The 22416-nt window shown below is 39.0% G+C and overlaps 2 pseudogenes; both read right to left on the bottom strand.

Moving 5' to 3' along the window:
* Window positions 1-606: 606 nt before the first annotated feature.
* On the bottom strand, window positions 607-4105 carry LOC114819280 (putative receptor-like protein kinase At3g47110; annotated as a pseudogene).
* On the bottom strand, window positions 3514-10862 carry LOC103425316 (RHOMBOID-like protein 1; annotated as a pseudogene).
* Window positions 10863-22416: the final 11554 nt, after the last annotated feature.

The following is a 22416-nucleotide window of genomic DNA, read 5'->3' as shown; positions in this document are numbered from 1 at the left end:
CATTGGATTAGAATTCAGAATGCACATGGGAGAATATTGATAGCAACAATGCTAGAAAACACTGATTTGTCATAGGCCATGGGCTTTAAAGTTGGGGTTAAAATTCTACAAAAAAATGACTATTTGCAAACCCTATTAACCATACCAACCAACTTGAACCCAATTCCCTTCACTTATATGGAGGATACTGCCAACACCAGTCAAATTAGTTGAAGAAAAACGATCAGTGGCTTTTGAGAAAGTAGCATATGACACTTGCAAGTAGAGCAAGTCTGAATACTAAAGGGATTATTAATTTCAATCTATAAGCTAATCTTCTTTTCTTGGAGCTCTTTAGATTGCAATTGGGCAGCTTGAGATTAGGAATTCCCTCGCAGAATCTAGTGTTGTCAACAATTGAAATAGCACTTTGATTTTCGAAAACACCTTACACAGATGGTGGTCAAGTATGATAGGAAACTCAACTCACCATCTTTACAGCTTCCAAGATGATTTTATTGAATGTTGAGGGTCTTGAGGTTACGAATCTTTCAAAAATTTGGAATCTGTCAATGTGAATATTCAACAATTTTGTGGCACGAACTAGACTTTAATCGATGTGAATATTACACAAAACTACCAAGTACAAGTAGTAGTAACACACTTTTCACACAATGAACTTCATTGATGATTATTTACATTGCAAACTTCCACATCTACTGTGGTAACATAAAAGCTAGACTTCACAAGCAGTACACGAAATTTCTCTATCACAAAAGCACATAAAAAGGAGTTTCTATCCAAGAAAAGTATTCCTAATGGAATGAAGTTTAGATGCAACATCATTGATATTCTTTAGTCGATCTGTTGCGGATTCAGCAGAACAAGCAATTCCAATTCTAAATATTGAACTCAAGCACACCTCAACTCTATGAATTCTCGCACTGCATTGATTGGGATTCTCATTCGGGCCTCCTTGAAGAAGTGGTGCATCTGCAATCTCAGTAACTCGCCCGGGGAGAGCCATCTTGACAAAATTATGAAGGTTCAAGCTATCACCAAACATGTTGTCAATGGGTCTCTTCCCTGTAAACATCTCCAACAAGAGAATGCCAAAGCTGTAGATATCAACATTCGTTGACACCTCACTCCCCATGCCATACTCTACAATTCAAACATCACATTTGTGTATAAATAGTTCAGTTTGAATTTTGTAAATTAAATACTGCAGAATAAAAAAGGAAATATAATGAAGTATATATCTAACATATATATACCTGGAGCTACATAACCAATGGTTCCTCTTATTCCAACGGAACTTGTCTGACTCTGAATTGTTGAAACATTACTCGTTACTTGTGAGAGAAACCTTACTAATCCAAAGTCAGAAACATGGCCAGTCAATTCGTTGTCCAAGAGAACGTTGCTTGGCTTGAGATCACAATGAACTATTGGCGCTTCACAATAATTATGAAGATAATCCAGTGCACAAGCAACACCAATGACAATTTCTAGCCTCTAAAGAAGACTTAACTTCACGGGTACATGATCTCTTAACTCTTCAGTTCCAGCGGGTGGATGCAGCCACTCCTCTAAGCTCCCCGTTGTCCATGAACTTATAAACTAGAGCCTTGAAATCATTACCATGAAAATCAACACTTGAACACACGGTTATAATCTTGACGAGATTTCGATGCCTAATATTTCTCAAAGCTTCACATTCGGCTATGAAACTCTTCGAAGCTCCACAACATAACAAGTTAAACACCTTCACTGCAACAAGTTGAGCTTTATCATCATCATCAAGAACTCCTTTGTATACATACCCAAAACTACCAGCACCAATTAAATTAGCCTTTGAGAACCCGTTAGTAGCTTTGAGTAGAGTAGCATATGACACTTGCAAAATAGTGTTCTCCAAAGTGCTCAATGAAATTTCTGTCCTTTTCTTCCTTGACGAACAAAGAAAGAAATAGGAGAACACCATGGCTATTCCTAGAAGAGTAAGTCCAAATACTAAAGGGAGTATTAGTTTCAAGCTACGAGACAATCTTTGTTTCTTGGTCTCTTTAGACTTGCACTTGGGAAGCTTTAAATTAGCAACAGGGCTGCACAGATTAGTGTTGCCAACAACTGAAATAACACTTGCATTTTTGAAAACACCTCCAGTTGGTACCACTCCCCAAAATTGATTGAATGATAAGTTCAGATTATTCAGGATTCTAAAGCCTTCTAAAAAATGTGGAATTTCACCTGAAAAATTATTGCGAGAAAGGTCTAGATCTTGAATCCCTCTCACTGAACTCATAGACAAAGGAAGGGACCCATTGAAGAAGTTTCCTTGCAAATGCAGGACTTCTAAACTCTCACAACCACCAAGGCTACTGGGGAGTTCTCCAGATAACATGTTATCAGAAAGATCCAGTTCACTTAGACTATTTAAATTCCCAACCTCCGGAGGAAGGGAACCTGTGAAGAGGTTATTAGACAGGCCCAAATAAATTGATAAGGAGGAGAGTCTAAAAACTTGTTTGGGTATTGTGCCATTAAGAAGGTTATAAGAAAGATTCAACAATTGCAACCAAAGGCATTCCCCCAGACCTGAAGGAATGCTGCCCTCAAGATAATTTTCATCCAACCGAAGATGGTATAACTTGGTTAAATTTCTTAAGGAAGACGGGATATTTCCTGATAAGTTGTTATTGGAAATATATAATACTCCAAGGTTTGAAAGCTTACCCATGTCAGAGGGGATGTTACCTGTGAAGCTATTATTCCCCCAACGCAACGATGCCAAGCTCACCAGGTTCCCTATCCCAGATGGGATGCTTCCATATAATTGGTTATCGTCAACCCAAAACAATTCAAGTTTGGTTGAAAGATTGGATATTGAAATGGGCAATGTCCCTCCAAAATTGTTGGTGTTAATAACCAGCGATTGTAACTAGGTGGCATTGGTCAAGTCCGAGAGAAAACTTAAGTCACCATCTTTACCGCTTCCAATATTATTAAATTGAATGTTGAACTTCAGGAGGTTGTGAAACTTTTGGAGATTCGGTACCTGTCCGATTAGGTTGTTACTCCCAACTTCAAATTTCCGAATACTTGTGAAATTGGATATTGAGGGAGGTATGGACCCAGTAAGTTGGTTTGCGCCGACGTTGAAGACTCCGAGATTGGGAAGACTTTGGCCAATATCTGATGCAATACTCCCTTGAATTTGGTTAATTTCTATGGAAAATGTATCAAGAGAAGAGAGGTTATAAAATGAGGAAGGGATGCTACCAGACAACTGATTTAACCCCAATCCCAAGAAGGTTAATTTTTTCAATTGGCCAAGAGAACCGGGGATGTTTCCCATCAAGTTATTATCAACAAGACTTAGTCGCTGGAGAGACGAAAGGTTCCCTAAGGAAGGAGGGACCTGTCCCGTTGCATTATTAAAATTTAATGAAAATTTTTGCAGTTTTGACAGCAATCCAATTTCTGAAGGAATTTTACCCACCAACTTGTTGCGAGAGAAACGCATTAGGATAAGGTTGAAGCAATGTGATATATTGGGTGGAATACTGCCACTAAATGAGTTTAAGTCTAATCGCAATACCTGCAATCTACGCAAATTCCCAATTTGTGGAGGAATTTCATGACTGAAGCTGTTATTTCGCAGCCATAGCTCCCTTAGAAAACTTAGATTTCCTATGTTTGGGGATAGTTTCCCTACCAGATTTTGAGATTGCAGGTCCAGGTTAGTGACCCTTTGGCGATGTCGTCGACTGCACGTCACACCATGCCACATGCAAAAGTGCGTGGATTCATTCCAGGAGCTCATCACATTGTAATTATGGAGATCTTGCTTTATTTGAGCTTTGATGGCAAGCAGAGCCAGCCTATCCGTCGCATTCCCTCCGAGTCCCGATTGCAGGGAGCTCCAACAGCAAACGAACATTGCACTGAAAAGCAAGTATATTAAGATCAATTTCACAACCAAAACCCCCATTTCTAATCTGGTTAACTATATAACTAGTGAGAGAAGCAGAAAGAAATAAAGAGATGGGTGTTGAGTTTTTGGTGAGTTCCATTTGTTACATGACAAGGAAATTTATAGAAGGATAGGATCATAGGAGGAACTTACACCACAGTTTCTGTTTCTTGAAAATTCAAATATGAGAAGGAATAAGTCCAAGTAAATGATAACCACTTTGGCTTGTTTTTTTAGACGACTTCACTAGCTTACTTCCACTACTGGGAACTGTTGTTTGGCATTTTCGGTGAACGCCAAGGACCAAGACCATTAAAGCACCTTGATTCCAAAAGCTAACTGGAAACATTTGGCAACCACCTATTGTCTGGCACTTTCGGTACGCCAAGGACGAAGACCATTAAAGCACCTTGATTCCAGAAGCTGACTGGAAAGACCATTAAAGCACCTTGATTCCAGAAGCTGACTCGAAACATTTGGCAACCACCTATTGTCCGGCACTTTCGGTACGCCAAGGACGAAGACCATTAAAGCACCTTGATTCCAGAAGCTGACTCGAAACATTTGGCAACCATCCAAAATGAAAAAATAAATACATGGAACCCTATATTTTGGTCACATCAGACGTCACGCTGGTGTCTTTTAATATGAAAGTTACCTTGCTAGGCGATTGATAGCGATTTTACCACTTGTAAAACAAAGGGTTAAACCATAGAAAATTCTTGTAAGAGAATAAGTGTTGTAGTATAGAATGGCTCAAGCAAGGTCGATCTCCTCAGAGACTGATATAAACAATTTACGAGTTTTTGTGTATTTAACTTATTTAACTCTAAGAACTACACTAATTTGACGAAACTAAATACTCCTCGATGTGACTTAAACAAATATCTAAAATAGGAATTGGCTTATAGGAATAGTGATTCAACTAAACAAAACAAGTAAATGAGGAAATTCAAGATAAAATAAATGATTGAAGAAAAATAGATTGACAATATCCTAGAGTTCAACCTTTACAACAACACTCCTATGTAGCTATTCCAATTGCTTAAATAATTGAAAACACATTCTTTGAAGGTTGGATTTTCCTTGTGTATGTTTTACTTGTAACATTCAAGCTAAAACGCATACCACTACATGCAACTTATCCATAACATTTGTACTAAATATAAACATGAGTGATTCATTAATCTTAGTGAAAAATCCTTTTTTCTTTTCTTCAAACCATGTAATCCCTAAGAGCATGATATTTACCTTAGGAGAGTACAATCCTCAATCACAAGAAGCATAACCAATTTTAACGTGACATTCGTTCAAAATTGCATCCGATAACTTTTCTAAGCATCCTAATGGTGATCAAGCTTCTAGACACATAGATAGTTTAATTTAGAGATTGAAAATATCAAAGCAAGCATTTAACAACACTTAAGCAATTGAAAGAGAAATCTACGTAATCATGTTGCGGCTCATGACCTCACTCTAGCAAAAGGAAATTAGTTGCACATAATTATTTGAATATATAAGAAATTCATGAAGAATCAAAGAAAGAGACAACCTTTTTTACAAGGAAGCTCTCCGATCTTCTCCTCAAAGAGATGAGCATGCTTCTTTCTGCTCTGCTGTATGTTGCTCCATCTCTGCCCTCCACGGCTTCTCTCTATATTTTTCTGCTATCCTTTTTCTTTTTCTCCCCTGGCTCTCTCTACTCTCTTTGCTTTTATTCTTTCTGTCCGTGTGCCATCCCTTCTGCCGTGCCCTCTCTTCTCTATTTCCCTTTTTTTTTTCTTTTCTTTTCTTTTTTTCTGTCAGTCTGCCCTCTCTGTCTTCTCTCCACTCTGTCGGTCTCTCCACTCTGTCCCGTGTCTGTCAGTCTCTCTCCTCTGCGCTGTCTTTCTGCTCCATTATTCTTTTCTCTCCTGCCGTGCTTCTTAGTTGCAGTAGGAGGACTAACCACTTCATGATGATCAATATCTTGTCGCTGCTCCTATCCTTTGAGAGAAGTGGTCCTCCTCGGGGAAGTATTTTGACTACTAACTGTAAAGTTGCCTACCAAAACCCAATAATCCCATTTCCTTTCTTTTCCACCACCTTTTCTTTCCTTTTTTTGTTCCACTTCCGTGTGTTCCCTGGCCACATATTCCCTTTCTTTTGTCAATGTTTAAGGCTCCATATAACTGTTGAACATAACCAAAGTGTAAATGCTCAAACATTGCTATCATCGTGCAAGGCCATTGAATAATTGACTCCAATTCTTTTGTTTGTTTTTTTATTATTTCATTTTCTCCTTTTTGCTTGAAATTGATCCTAAAACAAATTTAACTGCACACTAACACAAGGTAAGGTAAAATGCCACAATTTTAACACAAAACATCACAAAGACTTTAGAAATGGATGGTATAAATGCATGAAATATATGAGTGATCAGCGACCCTAGCTATGAATGGAAATTTTGAAGTCTCTATGTTTTATAAGGGGCTGGACTGTGAGATTGCTGATTTTCTCATAGTTCCCCTAAAGTACCATTGCAAGAAAGCTTGTTGTGGATGCAACCTTTCTAAAAATTGTACCAGTTACTAGTGAGATCAAGCTTTCTTAATTTTTAAACTTCATGGGGGCTCAAGTCTTTAGCAAGAGAATTCCACCACTGTAGACATATCCAGTTATTAACGCCTCACTTTAAAGTCCAACTTCGCCAAAAACCAAAGTAATTCATACTTGTTTTGTCATCTAATTGTTATCCAATAAATAAATGAACTATGTTTTTCAATTAAATACTGAAAGTTTGACAATGTTAATTAAATGGTTAAATGATTTTTTATTTAGTTGATTTTTTTTTCAAAGTTGGTCTCTAGAGGATGAACTACAAAGTATACATATGTCCGATCATCTTGCAACATTGCAGAATGAGAGAGCCGAGAGGGTCCGCTTGAGAGGATCCATAACATTCCACATTCAACAAACTTAGGTATGGGTAAATTGCGTGATTGAGTAGTTTTACATGGCAAATAAATTTCATAGTTATCGGTATGGGTTTCAACTGTTATGAATAGTAGAAAAGAGGTACAAAGGCAGTAAAAGAATGAAAAGAATAATGACAATGAGAACCATTGCTTGGTGAATACACATGACTATTTCACCCAACAAAAAATAGAAGTAAGAGAAAGAATACTTACTACAAGAATGAAGCATATCAATCAACATTCTATCAACTCTGAAATCTGTACATGTATGGTCAACTGCAAAGCTCAGCATATAGCTGCTAAGTCCGGGAGGGGCTGGGATCTGACAATGATTATGTCCCATTTCTACCATTGCTTACGCACGTTAAGTTCAGCTGATTCCCTATCTGGCTCAACTGCAAGATTGGTGCATATATGCATATAAAGAACAATATGTCAGTACAAAACCAACTTATAGTACTAACAAAGTACGTTGCAAAAGCAATTTCCTGACACAGAATTTCAGAAGTCATTTCTTAAATTACATTTCTTTAAGGCATTAGACTAAACGGCATGCCAAACTAGAACGACTGAATGCAACCATGATCATATTAATAAGCAAGCACTTCTGTCAATCAAATATTAAGGTGGAAGTTAATATGAGTAGAAAAGTACAGCATATTATCAGACAATAAATATTTGCGACTCGCAATTCCATTTTGATGTAGGGACATAGCTCAAGTAATGACACTAGGAACAGTGGTTGTTTAGATTGACCCCTCGAAAAAGAGCAACCAAGCCAAGAGTATACCTGTCAAAAACATGACTTCTGTCAGAAAATGCCTGCATATACTGATACTACACAAATACGAGGAAAATGAACCTTTATTTCCAATACATGCAATCCAAAACAGCAAAGTAGAAGCCGCTATCAACAAAGTGATCAATTAGTATTACACAGAGAATAGCTATAACACAATGCCTTCTCCTAACCATTCTGATGAGAAACAAGCAGATACAGAGCCTATTTGCAATGAAAATATTACAGGACACACGAGATCTACATATCTATACAAAATCCAGTTCTCTGATTTGATAAAAAAAAAAATGTGCATATGTCAACTGTGGCTACCAGATTTTCATGCAGGGAGTTGATTAGGTTCATGAAGTCAAACAATTAAATCAGAGATCGAGGAGGAGCTTACCCAACAATCAATAGTATCAAAGAGAGGACCCACAATACATATTGATACGTCTTGTGTTTAGATTTCACTGGAGTAGTAACACGTCCAGGGGGAGCATTCCGTTGGGTAAGCCATTTAAACTGGGGGCAGATCAAAAACAAAAATCCAAGAAGAAATCCAGAGACAAATCCTCCAATATGAGCAAAGTTGTCCACGTGTGGTAGAATTCCCACTGCTAAGTTATTATGATGATGAAAAGGAGAGTAAGCAATGCTGCTAACTGCGGATCGAAATCTGAAACTGTAAGATCAAAGGGTCGTGCACATACTATAAAGAGGTCCATCATTGAGTATACAGAATTTTATTTGCCTTATTTACATACATTGTCCAATTTGATGTGAGCTCTGAAAGCATGCTTCCTAGTAAACCAAAAAGTGCACCAGAAGCACCAACAGAAATACCATATTGAATAAAAAGAGCTGAAAGCAAACTCCCACCAAAACCAGACATGAGATATAGGAAACCAATTCGAACTGCCGAAGAACAAATCAGAAAAACATTAGAATTTCAAACCAATTAGTTAAAACAGTTCATCAAAACAACTGTACATGATGTAGATCCGCATCAAACTATTATTTTTTCAATCTTTTCAAATAGACGGCATCTTGAAACATTTCAAAATGAGGCGCCATGTCTACATGTACAGGATATCCAAAACAATCATTGTTCCCATAGATGTGATGGAAATTGAAATAATCTCTCAGCTTCTGTTTCAAGCAATTTTATTCTGTAAAATGGAATACTATATCTAAAACTAAAGTTTGAACCCCATCTTCAGTGTATAAACTCTTTTCGTTGCTCACCGCTGAACAAAACGTCCTCTTGTTTCCATCAAACCAAACAACATACCGATGTAAGTTATAATGCAACCAGCACTACATGACCACTACTCTAGGATTACAATTCAATAAACAAATGCATAGAAATCCTCTGTAGATTAATCGCAAGGTAGCTAAAGCCATCCGGAAAGTGTTTCTCTTCTAGATTTATGAAAGAAGTTTTGCACTTGGTAACTAATTTATTATTCTACAACTTACATCGTGAGCTTTATCTTTTACTACAAACACTTATGGATGTGGCCATACATGCATGATAACATACATAAAGCTAAAAATCCAGATGCATACCAAATCCAAATTCTTGCTCAAGCCGAATTCCAATGAATACAAGACTCAGCATATTGGCAAGCACATGGAAAACTCCAGCATGTAACCACATACATGAGATCACCCGCCATCCTTGGTGTTGATGAACCACTCTCTGCGCGTCTAGAGTGCCCACCTTTTCTAACCTTCAGGATGAAAACACATGAGAAACAAGTTAGATATGCAACTGAGACCTATTGACCCTTATGGGGCATGTCTATAGCTCTTATTTCCAAACAGATGATAGCTCCCTCGCCCTTGTAGTGCTACTTTTACCAGTTATAGACTTTGGATGATGCATACTAAAATGAGCACATTAAACAGCTTAAAAGAGTGACAAACAAGTCCTTTAAGAATGCACACCCGCTGTTACCAGAGATATTAAGACAAAAATATTTCCATGATCATTCTACCATTGGCCTCACAGACCAAGGAAAGTCGAACGAAAACGAAAATTTTGAAACCAAGTCGCTAAAGAACACTAATGTAAAACTTTGACCCTATAACATACTATAGGGGACATTTTGATTAACATAGCAATCTAATCAAACCAAGTAGTTAACTACTACAGCTCTTCGAGCACCTTTCTTCTTTGTTCAAGCATTTCTGATACGCCGACATCAAATAGACATCAAGCATGGCCTGAATGTCACTAAATACCTAAAACCCTCATTACCCCTCAAGCTTCATGCAGTTCAACTATTTTCTTTACACATATATCTAATATAACCAAAATTCCAAATCCACCAAGTCACAAAATTTGCAAAAAAAAAATTGTAAAAACATAACTTTCACAATTACTTTACCTAAAAAGGTCTCAACCTTGATTGATCCCACTCTAATTTCACAAAACAAATCTAACCAGTCCAACTATCCAACCCTCATCATAATTTCACCAAAAACACACAAACGAAAGCAATTTACATGAAATAGGACCGCCACTGCGTCAGTTCCCCACAATCCACAACTAAAATTTTCCAAATTTCCACATGTGAGCACCCAACAAATCCCAAAACACCAATTTCAATCCAAAACTGCAAACCCCAACAAATTTAAACACAGAAACTAATAAAAGAGTGAAGCTTTACGTGGTTGAAGACGGCCCAAGAAGTGGGTTTCCCTTGAAGGGCTGAAAGGAGAGGCGATGAGATTTTCAATGGAAAGGACTCCGGATCCCTTCCACCAAATTCACAAGCTCGGATCCGGCCCTTGAAATTTGATCCAATCTATTATAGCTTTTATAGTAGACCTTGTTTGTAGCCGTTGGATTAAATTTCAAAGATCCGGATCTTTGAACTTGATGGATTTGGTGGAAGGGAGCTGGGGAGGATACTTTTCCATTTTCAACCACTTTCATTGCACCACGTGTCATTATCTATTAGTAATATCAGCTCAAATTTTTGTTTAAGCAGGAACTTTGTAAGTTTTTTAAATACTTTTTGTTGTAAATTTTTTTTGGATTTTTTACCATGGGATTAATCTTGACCGTTGAATTTTTCAAAATTTTAATATCAAATGCGCCACAAAGTGTGGTGCACAGGGTTAAGGTCAGCCTTTTGCTACTTGACGTCAGGCCCATCGTTACTTATTGCCAACGGGCTACAAGGGTAGTTCAACGAGCTTATTGGAGCCCACCAATTGCCTGCCCAATTTGGCACCAATGGACCATCATTTTTTTGGTCAAGGGCAATTTAACCCAATTGCCTGATGGATTGGCAAGAATTATGATGAGCATAGTAGAATTTTCAGCAATGGAGTATATATACACCTAAAATAGTCAAGAAGAAGTTGTATAGTGTCTTTTGTTTGAACTTATAATTTATACAAAAGTTTTATTCGAAATAATGTTATATTGTCAGATAATTTTAATGCAACATTGTTTAGAGCGACCCCTCATAAAGCTTTACTTATAGTTGTACTGTTGTTATGGGTGGGGTTTTTTTTTTTCGGAGGGGGGGGGGGTGCGGTTTCCCTTATTTTTGGGGCTATCTACATGCACAGTAGAAAAACTACCTTATTTGGAGTCGAGATCCTCTCTGGATTTTTGTTTTCGAAGTTCAAGAACTCGAATATCCAGGTAGTTAAAGAGAGGGAGATCTGAACTCGTGGTTTGTGTGAGGAAGGCCAATAGAATGAGCTAATGAGAACCATATGATTTAAAATGAGTGGTTTGGATCTCTGTGTTTGTCGGCTTCGGACACAGAGATCCGGCGAAGGCCTCCCCTATTTGGTGCAATTCATTTAACGGCCCCAATCCCGACATACGTCCAGGATCGACACGTGACGTCACCAAGTATCCATATATCTAACATACCCCGCATCCGTATATCTAACATACCCCGCGCTCCGGGATATGTACAAAGCATAACTCAAGATTCGAACTGCGTAGTAATTTCAGTATACTTTATGGCTGCATCTAACCTCCTTGTTAGACTACCCTAAAGGGATCAAACCATTCGTAGTTCACCATTTCAATAAACTCCTATCACCACTGCAAGTCATTACTACATACATGTAATCAAAATAACTAATAGAAACGGTATACTTTCTTTGTATAGCTTGTCTAGGCATATGAGAAATATATATATATATATATATATATATATATATAACTTCAAAACGTGAATCATCAACTTGATTTTGGTTTCAGTATACGCATATAGACATTTACACTTAATAGGACATCCATTGTATTATTTAAGCAAACAACATGATATGTATAAACGTGAAATACTTAATGGAAAAGTAACCACACCAAATTGGATCTGTCAACTATTGATATCCATACCAGCCATAATAAGTTGATCTTGAACTCATAAACATAGTAATGTATTCAATTAGAGAATATGTATAATGTTTGATAATCCATTAATCTTACCAAGGAACTAGTTCTCAGGCCATAGAATAACATGCAATCCCTAAACTATAACATTCATGTAATTATTCGTAACTAGTACACTAGCCTAACCATATCAATGATCCTTAATTATTATTATTATAGAAAAACCAAACTGTTTATTCAAGTGCTTCAAAATAAAAATGTAAATTCCTAGCAGTCTTAAGCTCTTCATCCGCTGAAAGAATGAAATAAAGAACCACCAATAAATTCACGGCCAAAACAAGAGTCATATAATACTCTAATAATAGCATTGTCCAATCAAATATTCAGCATCAGCATCTGGCGATGCCATGGGAAGAATAAAGAACCATTCAGTAGTTTTAGAACTCTAATTAACTGCACAAACCTAGGCTGCAACACATACAATTTCAGCAATGTTCTTTTCAGTGCATAAAGGGTAGGACAAATATGGCACACAAAATATTCCAACGTATCTGGCCTCCATTATGGAATAACATTAATGCTTATAACACAAACCCAACCCTTAAATTTCTGAAGAGAACCGAATTGAGGTTAGGATTTCAATGTTCTTCCCTATATATGTAACCAATCATGACTACCCGGTTCCGATTCAACTCCTAAACAATACAACAAGCATCATCTCAAATATACATACAAAATATCGAATTGAAATTCGAAACCATGAATTGACCCCAAAACTAAAAGTTAAAACCTTGGGAAAATACTTACGCTAGAGGAGAGCCCACGAGGGGAGAATCATTATTTTCACTTGGGTCGAGCCAGATTCCAGCGGGATTGCCCGAAATCAGAGAAAAGTCGCCGGAACAAGTCAATATGTTTGGACCTCGTTTTCTTTATACAACGGTTTTCTAAGGGTGGGTATGGTAAGATTGAAGACGGCCTCGCTACGAAACTATAGCTTACGACCTCATGTGATTTCGTTATCGTAGGAGGAAATTATGATGAAAATAGTTTGAAAGGGATCCCGTGAGTGAAGGAGGAAGAAGAAAAGTTTCTTTCCCCCCTTCTCCCCTTTCCCCTTCTTTTCGTTTCTTCCCGATCCTTCTCCACCTCTCATCTTTTCTTCTCTCTTTTTTTTATTATTTTATTCTATCATTATTATTTTATATCTAGTGTTATTATCTTTTCCATTACTTTAAAATAAAATGATTTATACGTGTTTCGTAAAATCTTTATTCTAGTTCTAATTTTCGCTACGCTTATGATCAGTCTTTCATAATAACGAGTGCTGACAGAATATACTAATTAATATGTCACACGTGACCTGACCAGTAAGTCAATGAAAGTCGACACATACCCTCTAAGAGCATTTTGATCGTTTCACATTTTTTTTCAAAAATAAAATTATAAACGGGTTGTAACACGAACCTTCCTAAATTCGCCTTTTGCCCTAATTATATGAGGGTGGTGGTGGTGGTTAGAATTCAATTTAAAACCCCATACATTTTGGAGGTTTTCATTTAATCTTGCAAACATGCATACTTAAGCAAAATATATCCCACTAAAAATATGTATATTTAGTTTTGTTAAGACGATATTATAAGCTATAACTTAAGAGAGAAGAATTTAAACTTAAATATAAAAACGAGACAGATACAATGCCTTACCAACCGATCTAATCTATATTTACAGAGTAAATATATGAATAGACTCAAACAAAATCATGAACATTATAATGCTCAAGTTTGCATGGATTATCTCATCAAAAACCTTATTATTTGGTTGGGACATAGGGACCATAATTTTCCCAAGGAATTTTTTTTTGAAATATCATATACACAAACTATAATTTTAAGTAATTTGTCATACCAACTTGCCGAAATCATCAATTTGTCATTCCACCCTAACTCCGTTACGTTTTTCATCCAAAATAAGTCATGTGCCTCGCACATGGCTTGTGTTCAAGGTTATTTCTGTCATTTTAAGATCTTTTAACAAGTTTTTACTTTTCTTTAGTAAAACCTTTAAAATTTGTGTTAGAAAGTATTCATGTAGATAGTTGTGTTTGAGTAGTGCATATGCATCTACAACTCCATTTATGGCACCAAACCTCAACCCGTTTCTCATATTACAAAACCTATATAAAATTTGATTTCGTGACATGCTAAACTGAACACACCCACTTTTGTATCTTAAAGATATTTTGAGCAACCATAAGAGAATGCAATGCCTGATCATTTCATTGCTACCATATCAAAAATATTGTTTCATTGCTTGGTTATGCTCAAAATAAAAAACACCAAATCCTGGGGGCTTAAAGTTCACAACATTGTCTTCATCCAAGAAAAAAATTGACATTAACAAAAAGTCTAAATTTTCAAATGATTTCCTTCAGATTCTACGGTTTTTAGGTGGCTTCCTTGAATTGTGCATTGACCTGCCTCTTGCATTTTGTTTCACTCTACCCCTTTTCGAAACCTATAAACAATAAAAAAAAAACCTGAAAAATTAACAAATGGCATTGGGTTATAAAAGCGCACACGAGAAAGGGACAAAGACATAGGTCAAAACTTGCATTAGATGCAGATTATTCTTGTCCCTGATTTGGTTGAGTTTCACGTCCCATATTTCCTCCAGTGGCATGCTACAAAATGATCAATAAAAGAGTTACACATACATCCGTCTATAAATACAAGATTAAAATTTAAAATACCAAAGTTTCCAATGAGCACACCATTGCTTGTGTTTGCCCACTTTAAGCAGTTCGTGAGTTATGGCCAATTTCATTTGTCCCACAAGTTTGTCCTCTCTCAACTTAGGAAGCCTTCACAAAGGTTGCTTAGGAAAAGTCTCAGCAGTCGGTAGAGCCCCAGAAAGAGAAGGTACCGGAGGAGGATCATTCGGAGCCTCAGTACTTGACAGAACCCTAGAATGAGGAAGTATCGGAGGTTGATCATTTGGAGCTTCATTGCGCGGTACAGCCCTAGAAGACGAAGGTAATAAATGTCTTTGGAACAAACCCACAAACCTCTGATGATCAAGTAAAACCTGACCATCAGATTCCTTCATCTGGTCAAGCTTCCTCTTCATGTTTGTAGCATAGTCATGTGCGAGCCGGTGCAACTGTTTATTCTCATGCTTGAGTCCTCTAATCTCCTGTTTAAGACTCATCACTTCAACCGCCAATGATTCAACTTGGCGGATTCATGCAAATAGGCGTTGGACCATATTAGACACAGAACCTGCACACTGAACACTGAGAGCCAGAGAATCCTTAACAGTCAACTCATCACACCGTTTGAAAAGTAGTCTGTTATCTTTGGGAGTGAGAAGGTTCCTGGCCACCACCGCAGCGGTCATATCATTATTCATCACGGAATCCCCCACGGTAAGAGGACTAGTAGGGGATAAGAAGGATGGGTGCCTTATATTGTTTGGAGAAGACGTGGCTGCCTCTTCAACAATGTTCAAGTCAAAATGACGGTCGGAGGGGCCAGACATTTTCAAAGGTGTTGAAGAGAGAAGAGGTCGGACAAATCAAGATCTTAGAAGTGTAAGAATGGAGCTTCTACTGGTGGAGATTCAAGTGTGCTTTGGAACTTAATGCCAGCCTCTATAAAAATCTGCACTCAACGGAGCTTCAGAAATCGAAGAAGCGCCTGCTTAGAAATCGAAGAGGCGTTTGCTTTTGTTAAAAGTTGGGCTGCTCAAAAGCTGAAGGGGCCAAATATTTCCTCCAGTGGCATGCTACAAAATGATCAATAAAAGAGTTACACATACATTCGTCTATAAATACAAGATTAAAATTTAAAATACCAAAGTTTCCAATGAGCACACCATTGCTTGTGTTTGCCCACTTTAAGCAGTTCGTGAGTTATGGCCAATTTCATTTGTCCCACAAGTTTGTCCTCTCTCAGCTTAGGAAGCCTTCACAAAGGTTGCTTAGGAAAAGTCTCAGCAGTCGGTAGAGCCCCAGAAAGAGAAGGTACCGGAGGGGGGTCATTCGGAGCCTCAGTACTGGACAGAACCCTAAAAGGAGGAGGCATCGGAGGTTGATCATTTGGAGTTTCATTACGTGGTACAGCCCTAGAAGACGAAGGTAATAAATGTCTTTGGAACAAACCCACAAACCTCTGATGATCAAGTAAAACCTGACCATCAGATTCCTTCATCTGGTCAAGCTTCCTCTTCATGTTTGTAGCATGGTCATGTGCGAGCCGGTGCAACTGTTTATTCTCATGCTTGAGTCCTCTAATCTCCTATTTGAGACTCATCACTTCAGCCGCCAATGATTCAACTTGGCGGGTTCATGCAAATAGGCGTTGGGCCATATTAGACACAGAACCTGCACACTGAACACTGAGAGCCAGAGAATCCTTAACAGCTAACTCATCACATCGTTTGAAAAGTAGTCTGTTATCTTTGGGAGTGAGAAGGTTCCTGGCCACCACCACAGCGGTCATATCATTCTTCATCACAGAATTCCCAACAGTAAGAGGACGAGTAGAGGATAAGAAGGATGGGTGCCATATGTTGTCTGGAGAAGACGTGGCTGCCTCTTCAACAAGGTTCAAGTCAAAACGACGGTCGGATGGGCCAGACATTTTCAAAGGTGTTGAAGAGAGAAGAGGTCGGACAAATCAAAATCTTAGAAGTGTAAGAAGGGAGCTTCTACTGGTGGAGATTCAAGTGTGCTTTGGAACTTAATGCCAGCCTCTATAAAAATCTGCACTCGACGGAGCTTCAGAAATCGAAGAGGCGCCTACTTAGAAATCAAAGAGGCGTTTGCTTTCTCAAAATCTGGGCTGCTCAAAAGTTGGAGGGGCCACATATTTCCTCCAGTGGCATGCCACAAAATGATCAATAAAAGAGTTACACATACATCCGTCTATAAATACAAGATTAAAATTTAAAATACCAAAGTTTCCAATGAGCACACCATTGCTTGTGTTTGCCCACTTTAAGCAGTTCGTGAGTTATGGCCAATTTCATTTGTCCCACAAGTTTGTCCTCTCTCAGCTTAGGAAGCCTTCACAAAGGTTGCTTAGGAAAACTCTCAGTAGTCGGTAGAGCCTCAGAAAGAGAAGGTACCGGAGGGGGATCATTCGGAGCCTCAGTACTGGACAGAACCCTAAAAGGATGAGGCATAGGAGGTTAATCATTTGGAGCTTCATTACGCGGTACAGCCCTAGAAGACGAAGGTAATAAATGTCTTTGGAACAAACCCACAAACCTCTGATGATCAAGTAAAACCTGACCATCAGATTTCTTCATCTGGTCAAGCTTCATCTTCATGTTTGTAGCATGGTCATGTGCGAGCCGGTGCAACTGTTTATTCTCATGCTTGAGTCCTCTAATCTTCTGTTTGAGACTCATCACTTCAGCCGCCAATGATTCAACTTGGCGGGTTTATGCAAATAGGCGTTGGGCCATATTAGACACAGAACCTGCACACTGAACACTAAGAGCCAGAGAATCCTTAACAACCAACTCATCACACTGTTTGAAAAGTAGTCTGTTATCTTTGGGAGTGAGAAGGTTCTTGGCCACCACCGCAGCGGTCATATCATTCTTCATCATGGAATCCCCAACGTAAGAGGACCAGTAGGGGATAAGAATGATGGGTGCCATATGTTGTCTGGAGAAGACATGGCTGCCTCTTCAACAAGGTTCAAGTCAAAACGACGGTCGGAGGGGCCAGACATTTTCAAAGGTGTTGAAGAGAGAAGAGGTCAGACAAATCAAGGTCTTAGAAGTGTAAAAAGGGAGCTTCTACTGGTGGAGATTCAAGTGTGCTTTGGAACTTAATGCCAACCTCTATAAAAATCTGCACTCGACGGAGCTTCAGAAATCGAAGAGGCGCCTGCTTAGAAATCGAAGAGGCGTTTGCTTTCTCAAAAGCTGGGCTGCTCAGAGACCACGATGGCCAATCTCAGAAATCGAAGAGGCGTTTGCTTTCTTAAAAGCTGGGCTGCTCAAAGACCACGAAAGCCGATCTCAGAAATCGAAGAGGCGCTTGCTTTCTCAAAAGTTGGGCTGCTCAGAGACCACGAGGGCCGTTCTCAGAAATCGAAGAGGCACCTGCTTTTTCAGCCTTGTCAACACCTTCACATGCACACTCAGCTTTGCCAAAATTACGGGCATTCTGTCGAAGATTACTGGTGAAGTAGAAAGCACGTGAATCTTACTGTTCAATCATCTACTTTCCACACGTGCAACATTAGCTCATGGGTACCACAAATAACTTTGCCAAAGATCTCTGACAAAGTTTAGACACGTGAAGCTTGCAGCTCCCACTACATCGCTATGACCAAGAAGGGTAAAAGAATAGCAAAGAAACAGCATTAACAAAGTTTAAACACATAAATTTTGAAGGTCTAGCTACCATATTATTACCCACAAAGGTAAAGGAACATCACTACTGTTGGATAATTGGAAAGTCCCTGTGTGTCAACTTCTGTGCTCCGTGGCAAGGTAGACTAACAAACATGCCCAACCTTTACTCACATTCGAGAAAACACTCCCAACAAGATTACTTGCTCCAAAATCGAAGAAGCACCGCCCTCCGAATCTCGAGAGCCAGACTCCCAACATGATTACTTTCTCAAAAATCGAAGAGACACCGCTATCCAAATCTCGAGAGCCAGACTCCCAGTATGATTGGTTTCTCAAAAATCGAAGAGGCACCGTTCTCCGAATCTCGAGAGCCAGATCCCCGACAGGATTGCTTGTTCGAAAATCGAAGAGTCACAATTTTCTCAACTTTGAGAGTCAGATCTCATTGGATAAAGCTTGTCTGTAATCTTCACACGCGACATCAGCTTTCCAGATACCACATACCATTTTTTCAAAGTGCTCTGACAGAGTTAAAACACTTGAAGCTGGCATCTCCCACTACCGTGCTATGACCAAGCAGGGTAAAGGAATAGCATTACCACTTGTTGTTGGGGAGACTCCTATATATGTCGACCTTCATCCTCAATGGACAGGCAGACCTGCAAAAATGTTCAACCCTTCCTCATATCTGAGAGGGCACTCCCAACGAAGCCTCTCGAAATACTCAGCTTTCTTTCCCCCCCCCCGATAATACCTCTGCAAACAAGCTACATCAGAGTAAGAATATCTCATATTATCAGGGTTAAAAGCAAGAGTATCCCATATCATGCTTTTTCCCTGTCTTTTCCTTTGGCCTTGTTCTTACCTGCAAGAGAGGGAGAAAGAGAGTAATCAGTCAGCACTTGGAATTAAGCTTCCAGTCAGGAACTGACTGCCTGGAAGACACGTGAAGCTTGCAACTCCCACTACATCGCTATGACCAAGAAGGGTAAAAGAATAGCAAAGAAACAGCACTAACAAAGTTTAGACACATAAATTTTGAAGATCTAGCTACCACTTGTTGAAGAGGCAGCCATGTCTTCTCCAGACAACATATGGCACCCATCCTTCTTATCCCCTACTGGTCCTCTTACCGTTGGGGATTCCGTGATGAAGAATGATATGACCGCTTCGGTAGTGGCCAAGAACCTTCTCACTCCCAAAGATAACAGACTACTTTTCAAACAGTGTGATGAGTTGGCTGTTAAGGATTCTCTGGCTCTCAGTGTTCAGTGTGCAGGTTCTGTGTCTAATATGGCCCAACGCCTATTTGTATGAACCCGCCAAGTTAAATCATTGGCGGCTGAAGTGATGAGTCTCAAACAGGAGATTAGAGGACTCAAGCATGAGAATAAACAGTTGCACCGGCTAGCACATAACCATGCTACAAACATAAAGATGAAGCTTGACCAGATGAAGAAATCTGATGGTCAGGTTTTACTTGATCATCAGAGGTTTGTGGGTTTGTTCCAAAGACATTTATTACCTTCGTCTTCTAGGGCTGTACCGCGTAATGAAGCTCCAAATGATCAACCTCCGATGCCTCCTCCTTTTAGGGTTCTGTCCAGTACTGAGGCTCCGAATGATCCCCCTCCGGTACCTTCTCTTTCTGGGGCTCTACCGACTGCTGAGACTTTTCCTAAGCAACCTTTGTGAAGGCTTCCTAAGCTGAGAGAGGACAAACTTGTGGGACAAATGAAATTAGCCATAACTCACGAACTGCTTAAAGTGGGCAATTTCAAAGCTGAACAGTATTTCTCCTTTTATAACACTTCGTCCGATCATTGTGTTTTCACTGCTTCTTTTCATTTGGAGGGTGAGGTTTTACAGTGGTTTCGTTGGCTGGATTGTGTTCAGACTACTCCGAGTTGGGAGGAATTCACTCGCGCCTTTTGTCAAGAGTTTGGGCCTTCCAAATTCGAGGATAATGCTGAGTCCTTATTCAAGCTCCGCTAAACAGGTACTCTCCGTGAATACATTATGAATTTCGTCGTTTGGCTACTAGAGCGACTGTTATTGGTCTGATTCTGCTTAGGAGTTGTTTTTTGGTGGCCTTAAACGTGAACTCAAATTTGATGTCATTGTTGAAACCTACAAATGTTCATGAAGCAATTGCTCTTGCAATCCAATTAGATACCAAACACTTTGAGTTGAAAGTTTTCCCTCCTAAATCCACACCACCAGTTAAGTTCTCAGCTGTCATTCCCACATATCCTACATACCAAGTGCCTAGAGTTGGAAATTTAGCCATTATAAAACTCATCCCTGTTGAGATTCAAAAGAAGAGAGAAAATGGGGAGTCTTGGTTTTGTACTGATAAGTGGACTCCGGGACATAAATGTGGTCTAAAACAATTGTTGATGCTTGATGTGGTCAATGATGAATTATCTGATGATGAATCTGTGGGGATACAACCTGAGCTTCTTCATGTGGAGCTTAGTGAATGTGCATTTTATGGGACTAAGGCTAGGCAAACTATTCAAACAAAGAAAGTGGATGATGTTATTAATGGTCATCCTGTGAAAATCCTTTTGGATTCCGGTAGCACGCATAATTTTATTGATGCTCGACTATTGAAGCAGTGGGGGCAGCAAGTTCATCACACCAAGCAATTTGGGTGATGATAGCTGATGGAGGGAAGGTGAGGAGTTCAGGGTGTTGTAAGTCAACCTCTCTCACTACAGGAGGGTATAAATGTGCAGTGGATCTCTACACTTTACCTTTAGGGGGTTATGACATTGTGCTTGGGGTTCAATGGCTTTCTTCCATTAGTCCTATGCTCTGGGATTTCCAGTTGCTGACTATAGAGTTTGTTAAAAATAATCAGCAATACAAGTTGCATCATAGCCCTATGACATTGCCAGTTATTCAGGAAGTCTTTTTGCAGCACCTTGACAAGGACATTTATAATTCCAACTTGGGGTTGTTCTTATACTCTATGGAAGGGGAAAAACTTGAAGCTAGTGATCTCACTCAGTCACAACTACAGGAATTACAGACTCTGTTGGGACAGTTTGAGTCTATTTTTGTTCTACTATCTAAACCCCCACCCTCCATAGTCCATGATCATCATATACCATTGGTTCTAAGAGCAAAACCACAAAATATCAGACCCTATCACTATGGTCCCTTGCAGAAAACAGAAATTGAGAAAGCAGTTCAAGAACTTTTGGAAGCTGGGTTTATAAGACCAAGTCATAGTTCTTTCTCATTTCCAGTGTTACTAGTGAAGAAGAAAGAGGGTACATGGAAGATGTGTGTCGATTATAGGGAGCTTAATGCTTTGACCATCAAGGATAAGTATCCAACCCCTCTAATTGATGACTTGCTGGATGAACTACATGGTGCTGTTTTCTTCTCAAAATTTGACTTAAGGTCAGGTTATCACCAGATATTGATGCACAAAGAAGACATTGCTAAGACTGCATTTAGGACCCATAGAGGACATCATGAGTTTTTAGTGATACCCTTTGGGCTTATCAATGCACCTGCAACTTTTCAGAACTTGATGAATGATCTTTTCAAACCACTTCTCAGGAAGTTTGTACTGGTATTCTTTGATGACATTTTAATATATAGCAAGTCTTGGGAAGATCACTTGACACATCTACAACAAGTTTTTCAGATATTGCAAGACAATCGGTTGTTTTTGAAAAAATCTAAATGTTCCTTTGGTCAAAGTAAAGTAGAGTACCTTGGCCATATTGTGTCAAAGGATGGTGTTATGGCAGATCCTAGCAAACTCCAAGCAATCACTGACTGGCTTGTACCAAGGAATGTGAAGGAATTGAGAGGATTTCTAGGCCTCACTGGGTACTACAGAAAATTTGTGCCTGGATATGGGAAAATATGCCAGCCTTTGTATAATCTCACTAAGAAGGATGGATTCTATTGAGGAGTGGAAGCTTTGGAAGCATTTAAAAAACTCAAAAAGATT

Source organism: Malus domestica, chromosome 15 (assembly GCF_042453785.1).
Source record: "Malus domestica chromosome 15, GDT2T_hap1".
Lineage (NCBI taxonomy): Eukaryota > Viridiplantae > Streptophyta > Magnoliopsida > Rosales > Rosaceae > Malus > Malus domestica.
Note: the sequence above shows the minus strand (reverse complement) of the source record. Positions and strands in the feature narration are given on the sequence as shown.